Source organism: Myiozetetes cayanensis, unplaced genomic scaffold, assembly GCF_022539395.1.
Source record: "Myiozetetes cayanensis isolate MyiCay16 unplaced genomic scaffold, myiCay2020 scf6-25, whole genome shotgun sequence".
Taxonomy (NCBI): domain Eukaryota; kingdom Metazoa; phylum Chordata; class Aves; order Passeriformes; family Tyrannidae; genus Myiozetetes; species Myiozetetes cayanensis.
The window spans coordinates 29241938-29263660 of record NW_026087853.1 but is presented as its reverse complement, the minus strand read 5'-3'; the positions used below and the strand labels follow the sequence as shown (position 1 = coordinate 29263660).

General features: G+C 43.8%; 1 protein-coding gene and 1 long non-coding RNA gene across 5 annotated transcripts in view; both read left to right on the top strand.

Annotated features, from left to right (window-relative positions):
• Positions 1-1302, top strand: part of MEIS2 (Meis homeobox 2) — a 173269-nt gene extending 171967 nt beyond the window's left edge. For all 4 annotated transcript variants that reach the window (XM_050336964.1, XM_050336963.1, XM_050336961.1 and 1 more), the window contains one exon: positions 1-1302. This exon is cut by the window's left edge and continues 154 nt beyond it. The gene's annotated coding sequence lies outside the window, so the exon portion shown is untranslated.
• Positions 1303-9743: 8441 nt separating this feature from the next.
• On the top strand, positions 9744-18827 carry LOC126651263 (uncharacterized). The gene is made up of 3 exons (XR_007631602.1): positions 9744-9883; positions 11826-11986; positions 13747-18827. It is a non-coding gene; the product is annotated as an uncharacterized LOC126651263 (long non-coding RNA).
• Positions 18828-21723: the final 2896 nt, after the last annotated feature.

The window sequence follows — 21723 nt, the reverse complement described above, 5'->3', positions numbered from 1 at the left end:
CCACTCAGCCATGATGATGCACGGAGGACCCCCTACCCACCCTGGAATGACCATGTCAGCACAGAGCCCCACAATGTTAAATTCTGTAGACCCCAGTGTTGGTGGGCAGGTTATGGACATTCATGCCCAATAGTATAAGGGAACTCAAGGGAAAAATAAAACAAAGACAAACAGAAACTATTTTAAGACTTTTGAACTTTGACCAGATGTTGACACTTAATACGAAATTCCAGACAGCTGTGATTATTTTTTACTTTTTGTCATTTTTCATCAACAGCAGAGGACCAACGAAACAAGAACACAAATGTGAAATCATGGGCTCACTGAAATGAATATGTCCATGTACAGATCCTCTGGAAAAAAAAAAAAAAGACTCCAAGAGTTATAACTACTGTAGTATAAACATAGGAACTAAGTTAACTTGTACATTTCTGTTGATCACTCCGTTACGTTGCCTCAAATAGTTTTAGAAGAAAAAAAATCCTTGTTTTCCACACTATGTGTGTTGTTCCCAAAAGAATGACTGTTTTGGTTCAGCAGTGAAGTCACTATACATGAAAGACCTGTTTTGGCCAGTGAGAAAAGAACTACCCTGGAGATGAAGACAAAAAGTCTTGCTGGGTCTCTCATCACTCAGAAGACTCTTCCAAGAAGGCCTTGCCATTCCCTCATTTTGTTCCTTCATAAAATGTGTCCTTTAGTTTCAAACAGATCTTTATAGTTTGTGCTTCATTAAGTCTCTCCCCATTCCTTCCCTATCTATTTTTTTTTTTTGGACTCTTCTTCAAAGAGCTTGCAGGTGAAGATTTAAAAGACAGAACAGACAGAGCAGAAGCTTCTTCCAGTAGTTCTGAGCCTTGGCTTTGGACAAAACAAAACTAAAAGTTGGGCAGCTTTCCTAAACGAAAGAAGTTACTAATGGTCTTTGTACCAAACCTAGGACTTTATCATGAACTCAAAGCTTGGGGAAAAAAAAAAAAGCAAGAGAATACTGTAACAAACTTCGTACAGAGTTCGGTCTATTAATTGTTTCATGTTAGATATTCTATGTGTTTACCTCAATTGAAAAAAAAAAAAGAATGTTTTTGCTAGTATCAGATCTGCTGTGGAATTGGTATTGTATGTCCATGAATTCTTCCTTTCTCAGCACGTGTTCCTCACTAGAAGAAAATGCTGTTACCTTTAAGCTTTGTCAAAATTTACATTAAAATACTTGTATGAGGACTGTGACGTTATGTTTTAAAAAAAAAAAAAGGTGTTAAGTCACAAAATGCGGTAATAAATATTTCATTTTTGATTTTTTGTTAGGCTTTTGTGTTTTTAATCATGTTTAGGATAATGTGAAGCTATCATGAGGTATGTCTTGAATACATTTCTTATCAGCATTGAGAAGAAAGGTTGGAAAAATGAGAAACAAGCTTGTCATGGCATTAATAGAATAGTTGAATGAAAGAACATCTGAGGTTATATATTTCTGCTGATTATTGATATTAGACTTATGCCAGACTAAGCAAAATCTGAAATATTGTCTCACCAGCTTGCATTTCAGAGAGATGTGTCTAATACCCATATTATCTGCTAATAACTTATTAGCTGAGTTTGAGTTGTGAAGGCCCAGACATGAGACAACTAATCCCATGTGTGTTACATGTATGTGTGTGTGCATTCATAAGCACCACAGACTTTAACTCCAGGTATTTAGCTCAGAGGTGAAGAATGGCCTTACTACAGAAGTAGGTTTGGAAGTTTTAGGAGGAGAAAAGAAGCTTTGAGTTTAATGTGAATTTTTCCTGTGTGAGGATTGTGTAATCTAGCTTTTGAGATAGTTTTTACAGCTTCTCTTGTCTTCAGCTGTTTTCAGAAGAAAGAAAACAACCAACCAAAAAAAAAAACAAAAACCCAGCAGCTTCTCACTGTCCTCGGTGGCATGGTTAAGTCAGCAAGAGCAGGATGGGGCCCAAAGACCAGGGGAAAACTTCTTTTATTTCTGGGAGATGAGGAGTGAGAAAGGGCTTATAATTACCTAAACTTTCTAAGAAACAAAAGTTACTGACTTCAACATCTATAAATTTGTAACCCTTCTCCTTCCTCCTCCTCCTCCTCCTCCTCCTCCTCCTCGTCATTCCCACTGGCCCAGGGTGTTATTGGAAACTTTGAGTGACAACTTTAACCTCTGGAATGTGGAAAGAGGCTCAGCCTCATAGTGAATGTTTAATTTCTGAGTTGAGTAAATGGACCCACGCTGCTCACAACAGAAGGGAGGATGCCAGTAGAATGGGTGTGAGGATTTATTTAGCACTCGGGTCCTGTTTTGTGGGCGTCTTTTATAAGGCATTCATATGAAATTAAGATGATAATTCCCTGCTTGGCTTTGATACTCTCTGTCCTGGTTAAAATCACATCAACCCTTCAATCATGTAAGAAGAGCACACCCTGGATTCCCCTTTCCAAATTCTCTGATTTTTGTGGATGCGGAAAACATGAAGGCGAGATTATTTGTGTGAGCACCTTAAAGGGGAGGATTTCAATTTTTTTTTTTTTTTTTTTTTTTAATCAGGACTTCATTTCCTTGCAGATCTTTTCTCTACAATTTGAGGGGAAATGTCAGAAAACGTCCTCACGCTGGTAGAAGGACAGGGAAGAATTTATCCATAGTAGATTATTTGCTTTTATAATGAGCTAAATATGTGCATTGCTGTGTTGTCTTTTCTTTTCTTTTTTTTTTTTCTCACCCTTTTGGGCTGTGCTTTCCGTGAGATGTCTTGCTGAAATCCAAGGTACAATATCGTGCAGAGATTTCTCCATCTGAGATTTACTGTTTAGCATGGAAGGTTCCGATTTTGTTATTTTTAAGAACCGCTCAGCTGTCAAAAGCAAACAAAACGGGAATAATGTTTTGACAGCGGTATAGTGTTAAAGAAAATACTCGAGTCTGAATAAAAATTGCTTATGCTGTGGGAAAAGAAGGGTAACAGAAGAAACACCTTTTGTTTACATACACACATGTTTATAATCCCAAATTTCCATTTCGCCGATCGGGTCTGGGCTGGGACTTGTAGTCACCATAAATGAGGGATTTTTCTTCCAGATTTTGCTGCCTTTAAAGCGAGGAGAGGACGGGAGCGCACCTCCGGCAGCGCTGCCGCCCGAGCCCTGCTCGTCGCGGCGAGCGGGCACCGCGGGGCCGAAGAGGAGATGCCGGGGGGAGCCGGGCGCGCCCCCGTTTCACTCATAGCCGCAGAGAGAGCGAGGGAGAGAGAATTGCCCCCAACCAGGTTTGCGAGGGTCGGGGATGCGGGGGGCCGGGGAGGGGCCGGGCCGGGCCGGGCAGGGAAAGGGGTGCAGCGGGGGGCACAGGCTGGACCCACTCTCCCGGTGGGTTTCGCCTATTCCTCCAGCGGCTCCCCAGGCTTCCCGAGGGGATTGAGGGTCTCCCAGCGGTGCCTTTGCGGGGACCGATCCGGAACCACTAGCCCCATTGTACCCCTGATGTGTGTGCTGGGAAGAAACCCCATGGAGCCAGGAAAACGCCCGAATCTTTTTCCCAGGCGCGACCACGTCGCTGAGGTGCGCGGAGGGGCAAGAGAGGGCTCCGCTGCGCGGGAGGGTGTCTGCGCCCCACAAGTAGCCCCTACCATGTCCCTGGATTCGGCTGAGAGGAAACGGGGCCGGATTTTTAACTCTCCTGACAGCACTTGGGGAAAAATCAACCCCGCTGGCGCTGCGCGGAAGCGAGCCAGCTCCAGGTTGGGCAGCTCAGCCGCTGCGGGCTGAGCAGGACCGGGCGAGATGAGGGGAGGGTGGGGGCAAGGGTTGCAGGCAGATTTTAATATTAATAGTTTTGGTGGCGAGAAAGAGACAGACAGAAGGGAGGTTGCTCCTCTGGGCAGAGTCTCTGCGACAGTGATGATGGATGACCCTGCACGGCTAAACAACTCCTCCCCTTCATCCCCACACGGTGTCAAACCTACTTTACTTGTGGCTTTAGGAATAATAATAATAATAATAATAGTAATAAAGCCCCCCCAAAAAGCACCCTCGCCCCATTCCTTGCAAGGATTTATGGATCATTATGAATCAATTACTGCTCTCAATATTTTAGAATTTGCTTACATAAAAAGGGGGGTTGCAGCTGGAGTAAAAAAAAATTAATCTTCGCCGTCGTAAGAAATACAGAATCTTCCTGTATAGTCCTGTGACTGAAAAAATCGCTGCTACTAATTTGAGTTTAACCATTTCTAAGAGTCGCACTGCTGGGGACGGGTGAATATCGTGGGTGCGCATCTCCAAGAGCGACTTTCAAACTACGGGGTTACGCAATGCGCGTAGAATACGTATGGTGCGTGCAACCTCATTGCTTAACTTTTACAGAGAAGGAAAGGGAAAAAAACAGATAAAAAAAAAGCCAGAGGCAAATCCCATAAGAGTTCCCCCTCCCCCTCAGTACTTCATATGGTGGCGTGAAAGGGCGCGGGGCCGGGACCCGACTGCGTGCCCAGGGTGCGGGACAGTGCAGCGGAGCCCGGCTCGGTGGCTCTGTGCTATGGGAAGGAGGCTTCAACAGGGACAGAAAGTGTGTGAAGTTGGATTTCTCTCGCTTTCTCTGTATTCTCCCATTTGCAGCAGTGCTTGAGGATCTCAAGGTGTTTCTATGGCTACCTTGTGTATGTGGGAGGGTCATATGTGGGGGTGCCCAAGAGAAAAGGCAGCTCTTGGGTGATCATTTATCAATGTCACCCACATAATGATTCTCTCTGCAGCCTTCTATTGATGAGGATAATTACATTAGCTCAGAGTGACTGATCAATGAAAAACCACCAAACAAAAACTTCTTTACTCTTCTGTAATACCAAAAACCGATACTGAAATAAGATAGAAAGGGAGGGTGGGATTTCCCTTTCCTTCCCTTTAGCAATGATTTTTTGTAACCAACAAGGAAAAGTAAGGAAGTTTTATCCGATTAGTTTCCTTTGCAGAAAAGGCTACCATTTTTTGAAAATGTTCCCTTAAACCTCTTGGCATCATTCCTTGCCTAGTAAACGCAAATCGTTATTTGAAATATTGACTATTGTTTCTCCCTTGGACCCCAAACGCTTTGCTTTTACACTTGTGTTTTGTGACTGGGGGACGAAGGGGGAGGGAAGAGCACGATAGTTAGGAGCTGCGAAGAGGGAAAGGGAAAGCAGATAACTTTTCTTGCGCAATTGTAACTGTCTCTGTCAGGTTTTCTTTGTTTTTATCACTTCATAAAGTGGCTCTATTAAAGATGGAATGTGGCCTCCCTGAGATGCTGCTCTGTCGGTGAAAGCTTGCAATTAAATTACGGATTCGTTCTTTCCAGAGTTAAAAATCAATGTTTTCTCAATTAAAGGGAATTTTAATGCCTTTATTGGGAGTTGTTAAGGACGCCATAAATTTTACTATAATGCCTCTAAGCTCCGAAGCCTTGCCAGTGGACAGGTTGATATTCTTGTTGTTTTTGGAGGAAGAGATTGTTGCTGGTTTTGTTCTCTCTCTAAAGGACCTTCTTCAGAAAACTCAATCATTTTGAATAACTGCAAGACAAACAGATGCAAAGGGGCGGGAGGGCGCAGGCTCTTCCTTCTGCCCTCCCCTCTCCATTTCGTACTGCGATCAGCTCCTCTCGTTGTGTCAGGGAACTCTGCCTTACCGCGCTCCCACCGGGCTCAAGGGCGGGTTTTCATCTGGTTTTACGGAGGAACGGAGAAGCGCTTCAGTTTAGGAGCACTTGTTTCGCCGTGGTCGCTCCCCCTCTCGGAGAGCCCGGGGGTGCTGAGCGGAGGACGCGGCGGGGCAGCGGCCGGGGGTCCCTGGGGAGGACAGCGAGCCGCCCGCCAGCCTGGCCAGCACCCACCCTTGAAGCAGACCTAGCGTTAATCGCGTCCTGGTGAAGACCTTACATCTCTGTTAGCATGCAGAGGTGACTACAAGTTAGCCCTGGGACGCAAATGAATGGAAACCGGAATACCTTTGGCAGAGCCGCTTTTTTTTTTTTTTTTTTTTTTCTTGCCAAAATACTGTGTCTTCACAGGCTACTGCCAAGTAAAATCCCCATCAGAGGGCTGATCCTAACCACATTTACACGGGATTAATTCCTCGAGCCACAGGAGAAATCGTCCCCGGGCCGTGAGATCAGAAATAGGCCCATATTGCCTTGTTTCGTCCGAAACGTGTTTAAAATTCCTTAAATTAGCTCCGTGAAGAACCAGTGCAAACTCCTTTAGAACCAGTGTAAACTCCTTTGATTAAAGCAACTGTCAGATTCTTCGAGATTAGGAGAGAGAAAACGCAGAGTAGGATGTATTTATTATTTATACTATAGTCCACTGTGAACAGCTGGAAGAGGAGGATTAGAGAGCGCGTTTGAAAGAGGAGACAGAAAGCGAGAGAGAGATGTAACCCTCTCTGTGGTTTGGACCAAGCTGCTTCATTTCTCCCACCACCACCCGAGCTCCCTGTTATGCCACCCCAGCTGTGCTCCCCAAACTGGGACCGCCAGCTCGTCCTTCCGCCCAGCGCACCGACCAGCAGCGTCCCGCACCACTTCGTTAAGGACCTGGCATCAGTAACTCAATCGCTCTGATTTTCGCTCAAGTTTATATTGTTCTGCTTGAGCCTGGTGCCTAGTCCCTAGAAAAAAAAAAAAAAAAAAAAAAAAAAAGAGGAAAAAAAAAAGAGCGGGGGGACGACGACGGCTGCTTTTCTCTCAGGCTTGTGTCTATGTTTAGAAATGGAGGGTGCAGGGCAGGGGATGAAAACAAAGCCATAACCAGGTTCTCACCGACCAGGTTTGCTTTAGGTCCTCCTGTTAGTGGGGGCGGGGAACGGGGCAGCGCAGTCCTTATATTTGGCTGAGGGGAGAGTTCGGAGTTCGGGAGGCTTCTTTTTTTTTTTTTCTTGCGGTTGCAGATCTCCAATTCGGAAACATTTTCAAATCTATGAGCCTTGAATGGACAAATACTCGCTATTAATATGGGACATGGAAGAGTGGCAAAAAAACCTGAATGGAAACTGTGCTGTAGCTTTGGGAGAAACTAATGATGTGCTTCAGCTCTTGCCATTACAGGGAAAGAGAGAGGGGGAAACCCCTTCTGATTAATAACTAGCAGGGTAATGTTGAGGGCTTTTTCTGCCCGATTGCCTTTTTGAATTAGAGCCGATTTCTTCACACTTCAATAGGGCCTGTCTCTTTTAAAATGACTGACAGATTTGTTTCTCCTTTTTTCTCTCCCTGAGACTTAATGATGTAAATTTTCTAATTAGTTAAATCACGTTGCTTAAAGGCCTTAATATTTACCGGGCAAGGAATGATAGCCGCGTTCGGATCTCTCGAAATAACCAGCGAAATAATATTAGACTTTTTACAGAGAGAGGGAGGGGGGAAGCGCGGAGGGAAGGATGGGCTGGGGAAATATCACGTAAAATGAGAGCTAAAGTTCAGCCCGGAGCTTCTTCCCTCCTCCCCCACTCCCCCGAACCCGCTTTTATTTTTCAATCAGCTAAGATTTAATTAGGAGCCCCCGGGCCGGACGATCTGATATTTTCTCATTAGTTTCCCATCAGTAATCTTGAGTGTTAGATTGGCTTAAAGGTTGTCAACATTTGACCAATTTTATTTAAGGCAAAGAAATCACGCGTTATAGCTCCGGGACCCGAGACCTGAAAATAAATCCTGCCCGGATCGGCGGAACTAACATGCGAAAAAAATGTTGACAATTCCTCGTTGTATTTAATAAGTTGCATAATGTACACTACGCACACACACGGAGAGAGACCCGGAGACACCCGCGCGGGGCACCCAGCGCCCGGTAACGCGCACACCCGGCCGGAGGCGGGCGACGCTATGTGTGCATGTGTGTGTGCGTGCATGTGTGTGTGCGTGTGCATGTGTGTGTGCGTGTGCACCCGTGTGTGCGTGTGTACACGTGTGTGCGTGCGCGCGCTTGTGTGCCTACACGCGTGTGCCCCTGTGTGTGTGTATGTGTCTGTGTCTACACCTGTGTGTACACACCCGCGTGCACGTGTGTGTGTATATGCGTGTATGCCTGCGTGTGTGTGTGTGAGTGTGTGTGTGTGTGTGTGTGTGTGTGCTCTCCATGTCCGTGCACACGCGTGTCCGTGTGCGGGCGCGCGGCGCGGCAGCGCGGCCTCCCAGGCGCAACGTCGGAGCGCCCCCTGCTGTCGGCGCGCGGCTCCTCCGCGGAGGTGCCCCCGGACCGCGCTTCCCTGCGCGCTTCCCTGCGCTCTTCCCTGCGCGCCGGCGGGAAAGGACCGCGCGGCGCAGGGAAAGTGTCCCCTGCCCCGCACCTCCCTTTCGGCCCGGGGGATCGCAATATAAACTGTTCACCTGGCCGCCCTTTTCCCTTCTGTGCGGGCGCGAAGCTGCCGACGGCGAAGAGAAGCGCCCGGCGAGGAGGCGGCCCGTGCTCCTGTAGCCCCGCCGCTCACTCTGAGCACCCCGGGCCCGGCTGCAGCGCGGACGGTGCCCACGGGTCCACTCCCGAACGTGGCTCCCCGCGCCCCCTCTGCGCGCCTGGCCGCGGGCGCGGGGGGAGAAAGGCAATAAAGCACTACCAGACGGGTGTCCCAGGGCCCCGGTAATTTCTAGGTAAGGCCACGGCTTCATGATTATTGAAAGCACAACAGAAGGGTATAATCGACCGGTCTGCTAGGCTTTCACCCCAGACTTTTCCCTTTGAGCGAGCAGGCCGTTCCGCGCCCGCCTCCGCCGTCCTACGCGCACCTACGCGTGCCAGCCCGCCCTGCCCGCACCGAGCCCTCTGGCCGGGCGGGCTCCGCCGAAGGGCTCTGGTCCCGGCTGCTCCGGGCAGGAGCGAGGGAAGCCGGTCAGGAGCGCGGGGTGCGGGGGCCCGGCCTGCTGCGGGGGGACCCGCTCCGGCCGGGGCGGCGCGAGGTGCCGGGCGGGTCGGCCAAGGCAAACCTCGGCTCGGGAGCCAACAATACATCATACACCGCCCGCGCTTAAGGAGGCACCCCAGCCTCTTCGTACCTCGAAGTAATACAGTTACATATTTACTGTTTAAAGGGCTCTTTTGCCCAACAACAACAACAACAACAAATCACACAAACCCAGCACCCAAACCTACGTCTACTCCCTTTGGTTCAGGGATGTGCCTAGGCAGAGTCCAGCCAAAACAATGCTGTGCAGAAGACATTGCTGGACAAAGACAGTAGTTACTTAAATTTATTTTCTTTTTAAAAATGTGCGTGAAAGAGAATGGTGGAGGGTGAAAGAGAATATTTATCAGAATGCTAGAAGACACCTTTCTTGAAACAAAGGCAAGGGGCATCATCTCAGTTGCGAATCCATCAGGCAGAGACCAAATAACAATATTTATAGTAAGGCATTCAAAAATACAATGCTTAAAAAAACCCCAACAAATGCTTGCTTACAGTTGCTAGAGCGCAGTTTAATACAAAATTAGTCTTACTGACAGTCTTGTCAACATCTTAAGTAAATTATCATAGCGATGGTCTTTGGAGAAGAAAACCCACACTCCTTGCTAAAACACCTCCTATCATTAATCTTAAACCACTTGAAGATTATGATGGAAAGAATGGGATCAGTGACCATTACCATCTTAAATTGCTGTTAAAAACTCCTCTGTTTATTTTTGCAAAAAAAGCGCGAATGTATCTGCGAAATGCAGAAAAAGGAAGAAAGGAAAATACAAGAAAGGCAGAACAATTGAGGCGAATCCTGTTGCAACCTCGATGATAAACACATGGAAAAAGCTGTTACTGCTTTGCGGATTGCTGGAATCTGGGTAGACGTTAGAAAAATAAACAAAGCGGTTACACCACACCAGTTCTGTAAATTCACCGGTACAGTCAAGGAAAGGTAACTTCCTAAAATTATATGTGTTTTCCTGAATATTAGGTACTTGCCTTTATCTACATTCATCATTTGATAAAGATCAAAACTATTAAAAACGTACTTGCACCTTTCACTGTTCATAGATTATGAAAAATTCATTTCCACCCTCTCTTGCTTGTATTTCTGTATGAATTGCATGTTTTCCAGTAATCGTCAGATTAAAGCCTACAGTGTAATTTTATGAGGATCCGACATACTCGAAACATTTGTTTAGAGTGAAATCTTTTCAGAAGCGACCTGCGATTTTTATTGTAGCCTCTCCTATTAAAATATCATTCCTCTTTGAAATTAATCATCTCTCTTTTACAAATGAAAAATATTTTTCCCCTCGTTAAACTACTTCCAGAATTTGGTAGAGAAGGGATAATCTGCTGATTTAGGGACACTCGACCTGCATATTATCAACGGATCTTTACACCTTCAATGGATCCACAAGTCAATGTGAGCTGGGCACACTTCTGAATACAATCAAACACAGGTTTTTGAAGTTATTCTTTGAAAATGTAGGAGTTTACACGAAGCCTTTTAGGAGCACGATGGACCCCGGCCGGCCCTCCCTCGAAGTCAGCGGAAAGGGTGCCAATAAATCAGGTTGCTGCGAATTAAAACAAACCAAACAATTATTTTCGCCTAGCAGTGCTGCATCTTCCCGTTGTTTCCGCGATGATTCACGCCAGCAGCGGTGTATCAGAGGCAGAGGCAGGCGGGCTGCTCTTCCCCTTCCAACGGGGGGGACGGGGGCTTTGCTCCCAGGAGCAGCTCGGCAGCGGCGCGGGGCGCTGCGCGGCGCAGAGAGGGGCGCGCAGGTAGGCGCGGCGGGAGCGGGATCGGGAGCCGCAGCAGAGCCGCCAGCTCCCCCGCCGCGGCCCCGCAGTGACCCCAGCCAGGGGCTGCCGAGAGGTGAGAGGTGACGCTGCGAGCCAGAGCAGACCTGGCCCTTTTAAAGACACAGCTAATCAGTCCTTTAGTAAATTAAAATATAGGAACCAGAGGGGAAGCAATTTCGATGTAAAGAATTACCGTGCGCGCTCCCAGAACGAAATAGTATTGAAATGAGGACGGTGCTGTCTGCGACGGAGAGATTTGTCACCCAGGATCAGTTGGGCTAAGATAAACTATAAAATTATACATCCGCTATATAGATCCGATAGATCTGCACATGCGGGAGACTACGTATCCCACACGCACACAATAATAAAATAAGCATACGGAGTTGTTAAAAAACTTCAGCCCCATAAACTATATAGCGGGGTGATGGTTATAGGGCAGCAGGCACTGGGTGGTTAATTGCCCACCTAGCTAAAGGCTCAGAGATTCATTATAATGTGGGAAGAAATTAAAGCGGAAAAAAAGCGATACATTTTCCTGTCAATTCATTTGTCTTTGATTTCAATTTATTCTTTAACCTTTGTAAGAAATAGGAACTAACTGTGGCAGAGGGGTGTGTGTGTACGTGTGTGCATATGCACCATAGACATACTGTACATACGTCTGGGTGTGATGTAAAGGTGTGTGTAATCTGAGCACATGAATTGGCTCACAAACAGTGGAAAATCATGACAGTTCCATTTTTCCTCTTTAATTAGGAGATATTCCTTGATTGTCTTGGCACCCATTACTTTTTAATAACTCCATAGAACCAGGAGAAGAAGAATAAATGCCTGCTGCAAGTAATCTGCTATAAAGCAATTATTTTACCAGGATAACATGCAATTGGAAGTACAACACCGAAACGGCCATGAACGAGACACAAAGAGAAAAAATAAAAAAGAATGACTACTGGAGTGATGATAATTTTTGACAGCAGATACACTTCAATGGGTCACTGTAAAAAATGTCTAGCTTTGGTAACGTAGCCCTGTTACAGCTAGACTGCAAAGAAACTTTCCCTTTTCATGTGTTTCAGGCAGCAAAACCCTGGGTTTAGAAGACTGTGAGCCAGTTTCCTGCATACAACTATAATTAATTTACGTGCAGAGATCAAAGATCCGAGGGCGAAGGAAATGATTGATTCCGCCAGAAAACGCTTCCCTGGCACAGCCCACGGACAGCCGCCACCCACGGCAGGTAAGCTGCTGCATGAAACTATTTTTAACTGAACAAAAGCCTAAGCAAACATCTGACGTCAGGCAGCAGCGCTCCAGGAGGGGGGGCTGGCAGCGGTGCGTGGTGCCGGGCAGCAGCGCGGCCGTGTCCCCCGGCCCGACCCGCGGCCGCCTGGGGAGAGGGCTGTCGTCGGCAAGGATCGGGCTGCGGCTCCGGGGGTGCCCGAGAGGTGACAAAAAGCAGGCACGGCGCCCACCGGGGAAGGCCAGTGGCACCGCTCCGGCTGGCTATGGTCTGCAACTTCTACGTGCGGTTTTAAAAAACAGAGACTGGTTTTATAGCCGGGGAGTTTGCTGTGTTTACCTGCAAGGCACCCAAAGGCTTCAGACACTCGGTGGGCGGGCACTGCTCCCGTCAAGCTGGGCGCGCTGGCCGTGCGGGACCAGCGCATCCGCGGGCTAGGGGCCCTCAACCTCCCGCATCGCCGCGACCCAAACTTCGACTCTGATGTGAGCGTGAATATACACGAGAAACGCTGTGAAGTTCAGCGGCCAGGAGAAGCGCTGGGCTGGCTCTGCCATCAGCGCTGCACACGGAGGTGGCGGAGGCGAACGGTGGCCGCTCCCTGCTCAGCTGCCCCTTGATGCAGAGGGGGTATTTCCCTCCGGGAACCTCTCGCTCCCCTGGGCCCGTCGGGGAGCGCTCTGACCCTCACCTCTCTCTAGTGACCGCTAACAGAGGAACTCACTGACGGGCCGCCTTTTCCCCCGGTTTGAAACACTCATCCTTCACCTTTCCCTCCCCCGTCACCGCAAGCTTCGCGCGGCGGCCGCCCCAGGCGGCCTGGCCGGGGATGCTCCTCTCCGGCCGTGCCCGCCCTCGGCTCTTCCTTACAAGGGCGCCCGCGGCCGGGCCGGGGGGAGGCGGAGGAGGAAGGGGAGGGGGCGGTCACGGGGGTGGGGGGAACCTTTCCCGGAGAGGGCAGCGGGCAGTTGCAGAGAGTCACTGCACGCACAAAACGCCTCAGCAGCCGGGGGACCTGTCAGCTCCACCGCCCCCCGGCTCCCCGCCTCGCCTCTCGCCAGAGTCAACACAGAGCTGCGATCCATTCGGGCGATTTAGTTAAAATAAATAAACCCGCGAAGATTCACTGGCGAGCGATGCATCATCGACCCGGAGGTTTATTAAGAGGCTCCTTACAGCCGTGGCTGCAGCTCCTGCTCCACCGGGGAGGTGCGAGTGGTGGTGCTGGGGGAAGGCTGCGGCAGCTCGGGTCGCCCCCGATGCCCTACACCAGCCCCCCGGCAGGAACCTGGCCCTGCCACAGGAGAGCCGCCCACTGCTCAGCCCCCCGTCCCCGTCCTCATCGAGCCTGCAAGGAGGGGGAAGCGGCCCACCCGACGGCTGCTGCAGAGCACTGCTACTTATTTCCCTGTAAATTTGTGGGAGAAAAAAGGGTCGGGAGACGTTGTCAATGGCGATTGTTAACCCAAATAATAATAATAACAATAACAATAATAATAATAATAATAGTCACTACTGGATGCTGGCTGAATATGGCAATTACTATTATTGCCAATCACGATTAGAAATAATTATCCTGAAAGCAGGGAGGGTTCAGCTGCCAAGGTGTTTTGAATAATCACTTCAAAATGAACAGCAAAATATTAGGTTCACACACAGGGATGACTGCAAACTTTCAGTTGCAGCAGTCTGTAAAGGAGATCTTACCATGGTTGTGCTGTTTTACTTGTGAAGCTTCACTTTTTCATCTCTTACAGGTCCAGTGCTGTGCTGTTCACCCACCACACTGCACGGTGGCCCTCCCACAGTGCCCATTCTCTGGTCCCTTCCACCAGGTTCCCTGAACACACTGGACGCCAAGCACCTTTTCAAGTCAGTGGTGCACAGTGCTCTGGTCCCTCCATCTTCAACAGATGAAGCAAACAGATTACAAAGGATAATATGGTTCCAGACTGAAACTCCACTTGCTGTATTTATGTTGTGCAACTCAATGCAGGCCCTCTCATTTCAGCTGTTTGAAATGATGTGTCACTAGGAGGAGGTCACAGGTGACTGGAAAGTTCAACCTACTTAGCTCAATTATCCAAGTTTCATTTCCAAATTGTGTTCAATTTCATCTTCCTGCTTCCCTCCAAATTATCTTAGAGGAAAAAAAAAATCAAACGAAAGCAGACAATTTAAGCCAAATCCTGTATACCATTATTTATATGCAAAATCATTTTTGTGATATATACTCCCCTTAATGACTATGGGATGCCAGATCTTTCCAAGCAAATTTACAAACCTAGCCATCAAATTATTTCAAAGGCAGGCCTATTAGGGACAAAAATAATTATGAACTTTCAGAAGCTTTGTAAAAAAATAAGTTTCTGAATGTTGTCTCTTTAAATTTTTCTTAAGTTTGTTTTTAATTTAAGCCTGGAGGCATAGTAGAGAGATATGCAGAGTCTAATAAGGAGTTTGGAAAATAATGTGCTGTAATCCAGTGCTGAGCTATTTCTCCATAAAATATGGATAAGAAATCAATTCATAAGCACAAATATCTACTAGGACTGAGTTTTAACAAACATTTCACATGATCATTCTTATATGCATTATTAAGGAGATAACAAAAGTGCTTCAAATCAAGCCCTATACAGTCACATCTGGAAATGCTCTTTCCTGTCTAATTTTCATTTTTTCCCCTCAAAAAAATTTTAGAAGAAAAACTAGTCTGTCCCCTCATATATTAATTGTTACCATCAGCTTTTAATCAGCAACATGTATAGTTAGATTTACAGAATTCATTCCATGTTGCCCCTTTAGAGAACAGTAAAATGAAGATAGTGTCTTTATTCATTTATAGAATCTGATGTTAAAACCAAAACCACACACATATAGCATTTACATTGCTTTATGCATATAGACAGGCGTGTAGATACATAGACACAACATACTTTCACATGGAAACAAGTTATGACCATGTGCTGGAAAAAATACTAAAAAGTGTCTGTGCATTTCACCAGACCCTGAACCAGACGTCATCAGATAAGAAGTGATTTAGAGAAAATTTTTTAAAAACAGACACAGCTAATTTCTGAGGGCATTGAAACTACAGTAAGCTTTGCTGTACTATGCTTAAGCACTGTCTGTTTTCAAAGCTCTTCAGGTTTTTTAGTCAAATAAAGCATTGCCATGCAGGAAAGAAGGGTTAATAAACTCCCTCCAAGCTGCAAGGAGTTGATACAAGTTTGGGTTTATTTTTTTACCAATGTATAATTTAAAGGAATTAAATTCTGAGGACAAAGATAAAAGAAGTATCTGAGATTTATTACTACTATTTTTTTTTAAATAAATATTATATTTTTCCTTTGAATGAAAAGGCAAAGAAAATATTTTCCAAACAGAAGTAGCAAAAACTACTTAGAAGAAAACCCATAAACAATTTTTTTAAATACTCTGGAGTTTTCTGAACAGCTCTGATGTACTCACATTCTTATCACAACTATTTTTTAAACTATTTTAAGTAGGTATTCAAGGTAAATTGATGCTTTATGTATATCCTGCCTCAATTTGTAACACACTATTCTCAGTAAAGACATAGTTTGAAAAAAAAATACAAAAAAAAAGTGATACCACTGACAACAATTTACTTAAATTCACAAACCTTGAAATTGATGCATCTCCTATCAATCATAGTCAAAAGCTTCAGTAAAACACATCCAACATTTGTATATCAAAACTGGGACTAAGAAACCCTGTTTTGTTCAATTTAAATGTCCTTCAACATGTTGTCATTTTATACACTGAAATTACTGGGGGATTTTTACTATGGGTTGGCTTTCTTTTGTCAAACATATGCAAGACAGTAACCTTGCGCAATTAAAGTGCATGCCATTATACCGCACAGATGTTTGTTCTCACTCAGTTACTGACAATGAAATACTTATTAAATAATAATAAGGTGATATTGACTTCTCTATTCTGTCGATATGAAGATCTGTTGATCTGTGAGGTTAATACTGATGAGACAGAGTGAGGTAAACATTTCATCAGGAGGGCAAATAAATCCCAATACTTGCATAAGAAATAAAACCCCCAACTTTGTACATAAACAGAAGCTAATCTTTTTTGTATTTATTTGGTACATGAGCCCCAGTTCAACCTATCAGCATGCACAAGCTAATGCTGAAGTAAGTCCTTAATATTACTTTCAGGAAACATATTCCAAAAATGTCTATCATAAGTATTTAAAACTAAGCTCAAATGATGCCAAGCTCTTTGAGTCTTTAGTCATGCTGCATGTTCTGCAGCGAATGGCACATTTTCTTTAAGTATTACTATAAGGTTTTACAAACAACCTCAATATTCTTCACATTAAGGGATTTCTGTTTGAGCCAGGGAAATCAGAGAAATACCTTTTTTTTTTTTTTTTAATAAGATGAGCTCTCTGTCAAAATATTATTGTTTCTTCATCAAAACGTTACTGAAAGTTCTCTGTCTTTACCCTCTGCCACAAAACACAATATTGTACACATTTCGAACAATACAAAGAGCCATTTAACTTGATGGGTCTGGCAGAAGAAGCTACTTTCTTATTCATTATTATCTTTAGATTTTCCTTCATTCTGTTTAAGGGAAGCTTAGAGCTGCTTTTTTAGAAGAATATTCCATCAGTCAGGTAGGTCTCATACTGTCTCTGACAGCATTATTTCAGTATGTTGTTTTTAATGTACGGTACTTAAACATATATAAGGAATCCATGTCTTGCTTCTGGGCTTTTGAATAGAAATTAAAGAGATGTGACCTAATATGTAAGACAGTAAGAGGCTGTATAATTTTTTATATTAGTGCCAAAAGATGCACTTGTCAGTTTTCCCAATTTGGTTATTAATTAAGACCTCAATCCTGCAATTAGACTTGCAGGAGCAAAACACAGGCGTGAAGCAACTCTGCCTGTCTCTTTGCCAGAGAAGACAACTCTGCCTTGTCGACAGTGTGACTGTTGACAAGGGAAGAGCTCAGTCACACAATGCTTACTGTAAGGTATCATCGTAAAATTCAAAACATTACTTCAGCTGCCCTTGCCAGAGACCACAGCCTGATTTCTGGGGCAGAAGAGCCATTTTCACAGCCTCCTTCCTCTCACCTGTCTGTAGCAGAACTGCTGTGCCTCAGCAAAGAAAGTTGGGCAAACACTTGGCACTTTCTCTGCATTATGGTGACATCTTGTTGGTAGGACAGTGCAGGAAAAATCACATTATTGCTATTTGTGCTGCTCCTGTTCTGAAGGTGTGAGGTTGGCCATCTGCTGCTCCTTCCAGGGATCACATAAGGGTCTAATACATTTTATTTTGTTGTTGGTAAAATGTGATGACTTTTGTCTGAGAGAGGTAACAAAACATTTCTTTTTTGACCTCGTGCTTGCTTGTTCTTCTTCCCAGAGTGTTCTCAGAAGAACATTGTTTCTGGGATTTTTTGCACCTCAGGCCATGATGCTGTTTGAAGACTCCTGTCTCTGCAAATTCCTGCGTTCACCCAAATCTCTGTTAAAGGCAGTGGGGTTTTGTGTGCTTGTGTTCTACCATGCTGTCTGCTTTTGGTTATTTTTTAGATATTTTTATCCTTCTGTATCTTGAGAATCTTTTTCGTACAATTATCTGAAGTATGTCCCAATTTCTGTGTAATGGTAATCAGATGGCAGAGCATCTGGGAGCAGTGCTTTGGTTCATGGGTACCTTATTTCCTACCATGTGGTTGGATGGTCTTAAAAAAATTCCTTCTAACCCGCATGTCAAGTAATTCTGGTAACAAAGTTACCAGAATAAGAAACTTTTCAAGCTTTAACTCACGCTGAGATTCTCTGAAAGTTTGCTAACATTTAAAATAAAAAAAATTAGGCAATTTAGAAGCACAGATTTTGGTAATCTCAAGACTCTGAGGCATAGTTCCACATGTACAGATATAAAAACTAGATGGTCTCATGCCCTAGAATATCTTTATATGTATTTGTCTGAACTGACTTAGTTTAGCTGATCTTGGGTATACAAAGGGATCCAGGAAATGAGTTGAATACTTTTAGTAAGAACTGTATTCAAGAAATATTATTGTATGATGCTATTTTAGTGCATGCCTTTGCAAGTGCAAGGTGTATTCCCTGTAAAATTCTTAATATTCCAAGCTCATTTTCCACTGCTGTTTCAAGGCTGGAGTTTCTGTAGCCGTGTTTCTTATGTGGTAATAAGGATACTGAAGGAACAACTGTTCTGCTAGTGAATTAAGCTGAATAAGAGAAAAAATATGTAATGACTTGGGCTCTTATCTCTAGTCATATGCTTTGCAACACAGATTGCAAGAGAAGGAATAGACAGCAAACTCTGTAAAATGAGGACAGTAATTCCCATGCTGTAAAAATCCTCCTGCCTTAAGAACACTAGCAATGAAAAGGTTACAAGAAAGAGGGTAATAAAAATATCAGAAGAAACCAAATAGAGATAGGTTTCTTTGCAAGTAGATAAGCCACTTTCTAATATGGTGGCCTTATATATAAGTACATTTGTCTTCCAGACCCTCTGCTGTTGATTAGAATTCTGATGCCACTGGAGGGGTTACAGTTTTGTTGAGTTTCTGGATCTCAATTGCACTGTCAAGGGGTCATTCTTTCTGGTAATAAGGTAGCTAGTAACCCCTGGGAGAAAAGGAAAACAATTGACTCTTGAAAGCAGAAACATATACTGAAGTCTAGAGTAGATTTCTGGCAGTGGACCAGGTCTTTTCTCATAGCATTTGTCATTGTAGCAATGAAAAAATTGTGGGAGTTTTACAGGCGGCCAAAAAAGAAAAACAGAGCACAACAACAACAAAAAACAAGAGCTAGATGTAATTTATTTTGGAATTACATTTCAGAGCAGGTTGCTTTTTGTTTGTCACACTGTTCACTCACTTGTTAAAGCTGTGGATCCCATTAGATAGAAATATATTGCTTATTTTAAAGTAAATGATTATCAAATGACGACACTTCAAAACATTTTTTGCTTTAATTTGAAGTAATTTGAGTTTGAAACATATGCCTTTGCTAAACGCAGAATATTTTGTTGCCAAAACCACACAACTTCATTTTGTGTCCCCTGCTTGCAACCATTGTTGATCCTGGATGTCACTGACAATATGAGTCTTAGCATTAAGTCTCTACAGAGGTCAGTAGTAAAGTTTTTCTTATTGCCACTAAGCTTTTTTATTAGTACTATTCTGTCGAGTCAAATGGTCTCACTGTATAATCATACTCAACCAGAACAAATGCAATGTTGCATTTGATTGGCAGTGGAAGTATCATTCTTCTTTGTACAACTGGATAAAGCTCACTTCTAAAAAAAAAATTTAAGCTGAGATCAGCATGTAAAGGTTTTCCACATCTTTCTGAAAATTGACTTCATTGTTTTGTATATAACATTACCAGGCTGTTTTTCTTTGTTGTAGTATAAGCATACATAAACTGCGCATACATGCATGTAGTACACATACCCCCACACAAACACATGACTGGCACATATGACTTATATTATACTTGCAAGATTTAAAGTGGATTTCAAATTTATTACAAGCCCCAGCATTGCAGCTGATAGACGTGGATTCATCCCATCGCGTAACTGAAGCACCTAAGGTGGCACTGCAGCAGCTTGAGACTTCCTTTATTTTCATCCAGGCACATCCATAAACATTGTTCTGAAGGTACTTGCCTTTCTTCCCTGGCTATAGAGTAAGACTAGAGCAAATCTACTTCTAATTTAGAATAAATGACTGAAAGGGACTGCAAGGAATCCTTGCTGAGACATGCAAAATGCCATATCTTCCGCTGTCATCTGTACTTTCTGGGCTGAAAAAGATCTTTCAATTTAGAATCTAAACCACCCCATAATCATGTGTGAAGTCGTACATGGAAGAAAACTGAACAAAGCTTGGGATAGACATTATTTTTTAATTTTAATTGTTTAAAAGTCAGACATCTATTCCTCTTACTCCATAGTCCACTAATTTAACTCATTTGTCCTAGAATTAGATTAAATAAGATGAGGAGGGAGATCCTGAGACACATGTATGGTAGGTGAGATACAATGGTAGGGGTGCAATGATTACGGAACAAATTTACATGTCTATCTTAGAAGAGGTGACCTTTGGACTAGGATTTTAGGTGCTTAGGATACCTTTCAGACAGATAAAGCAAAGTGAAATGAAATGACATTTTTGCTAAGGGATTTGTGTGACAACATGCAGAGAAGGAGGTATTTGCAGATTTAGAGTAAAAACGTAGTTGTACTGTTGCTTGGTAAAATCCTGACAACCCCCTGCCTTGTTGCATTAGGTAAATTGTGAAGAACAAAGAACATCTTGAAGAAGCCCTTATCTCACACCACATAGAGTACTATGCAACAGACTGTGAGAGGGAGAAGGGTGTTACTCCTTAAGCAGTATTAGAGAGGCTGGCTACAAAAATGACTTTTCCTCATGACCCTATCTAAGCACAGGAAAATTAGTAATAGATCTTTTCATCTCAATTTCTCTTTCTCTCCTTCCTTGCATTCCCCCTAAGATGCCCCAGGAAACAGCAGTAGGTTTGTATATATATTTTTCAATATCCAAGAGAATGTCTGATTTATCTTGTTTATCTCTTTCTCAGCACAGTTCCTGGAAGATCATTTTCATACAACTATGTTGTCTCATGTTGTATTACATCAAAAAAAAGCAAATTTTAAAAAGCTCTGATGTGATTAAAATAACTAATCTTCATTCTTTCTAAAGACTGCTATTTTTTTAGTTAAGACTAATTGTGATTTCTGAAGTTATACTTCTTGTAAGGGTGAACTTCTGTCCCAGGCAGATTCTTTTAACTGGAATTTGTACATATTTGTAATTATATTTATATTTTAGGATCCTAGAATGCCCCATTTGCTTAAAGAATAGGAATGTTACTGTCAGACCTTTTAGTTTAGAGCATCTGTTGTTGAAGAACCTGCAAGTTTATTTACTCATTAACTAAAAGTCTCATCAGGTAATATTAAAACCAGTATCTTGCTGTCCAGAATAACGATAACAGAAAACAAAAATCAAATGCTAATGTTAGTCATAAGATAAACTAACTAGTGACATGCTCTATTGTGAGCTGAAGCTCTTTCAGATTGTCAAGAGGAATTAGTTCTTAAGCAAGATATTTATAGCAACATAAGACTGGAAGGCATCACCAGGGTCACAGAATCATTGTAATAGAAGAGAATTTGTTAAATAACACTCCCGCATGACCCTATGAAAATTTTCCCCATAGCTTCTCTGAAACTCCATGCTGGTCTGTTTTTATTGTAAAGCTGGCATTCAAGTTTTTCTGTCCACAGGATCAAGATTTACTGACCAGACACTGAAGCAATTTAATACCTCTAGGTGAATCAGTTCTCCCTGACCTACATCCTAGTAGTATGTAACTGTCTGAGCAAAGAAGGGTGAATACTCATTTCTCGTTTCTGAAAATGAAGAAATGCACCAGAAAGAATAAAAATCCTTCCTAGATATTGCAACTCATCAAGAAATGCCTTGCAGTAGGATAAATACAACTACAGCACAGATACACATTCAATAGACATAGTTTAGGAACTGAGAGCAAGGACTTCTCTGCTGTCTTTATCTCTTAAAATAAGGTTTTCAAGATTTTTAAGCAGCTGGTGTCCAGATAATTTAGAGATCTGCAGACAGAATTGCATACAGAAGTG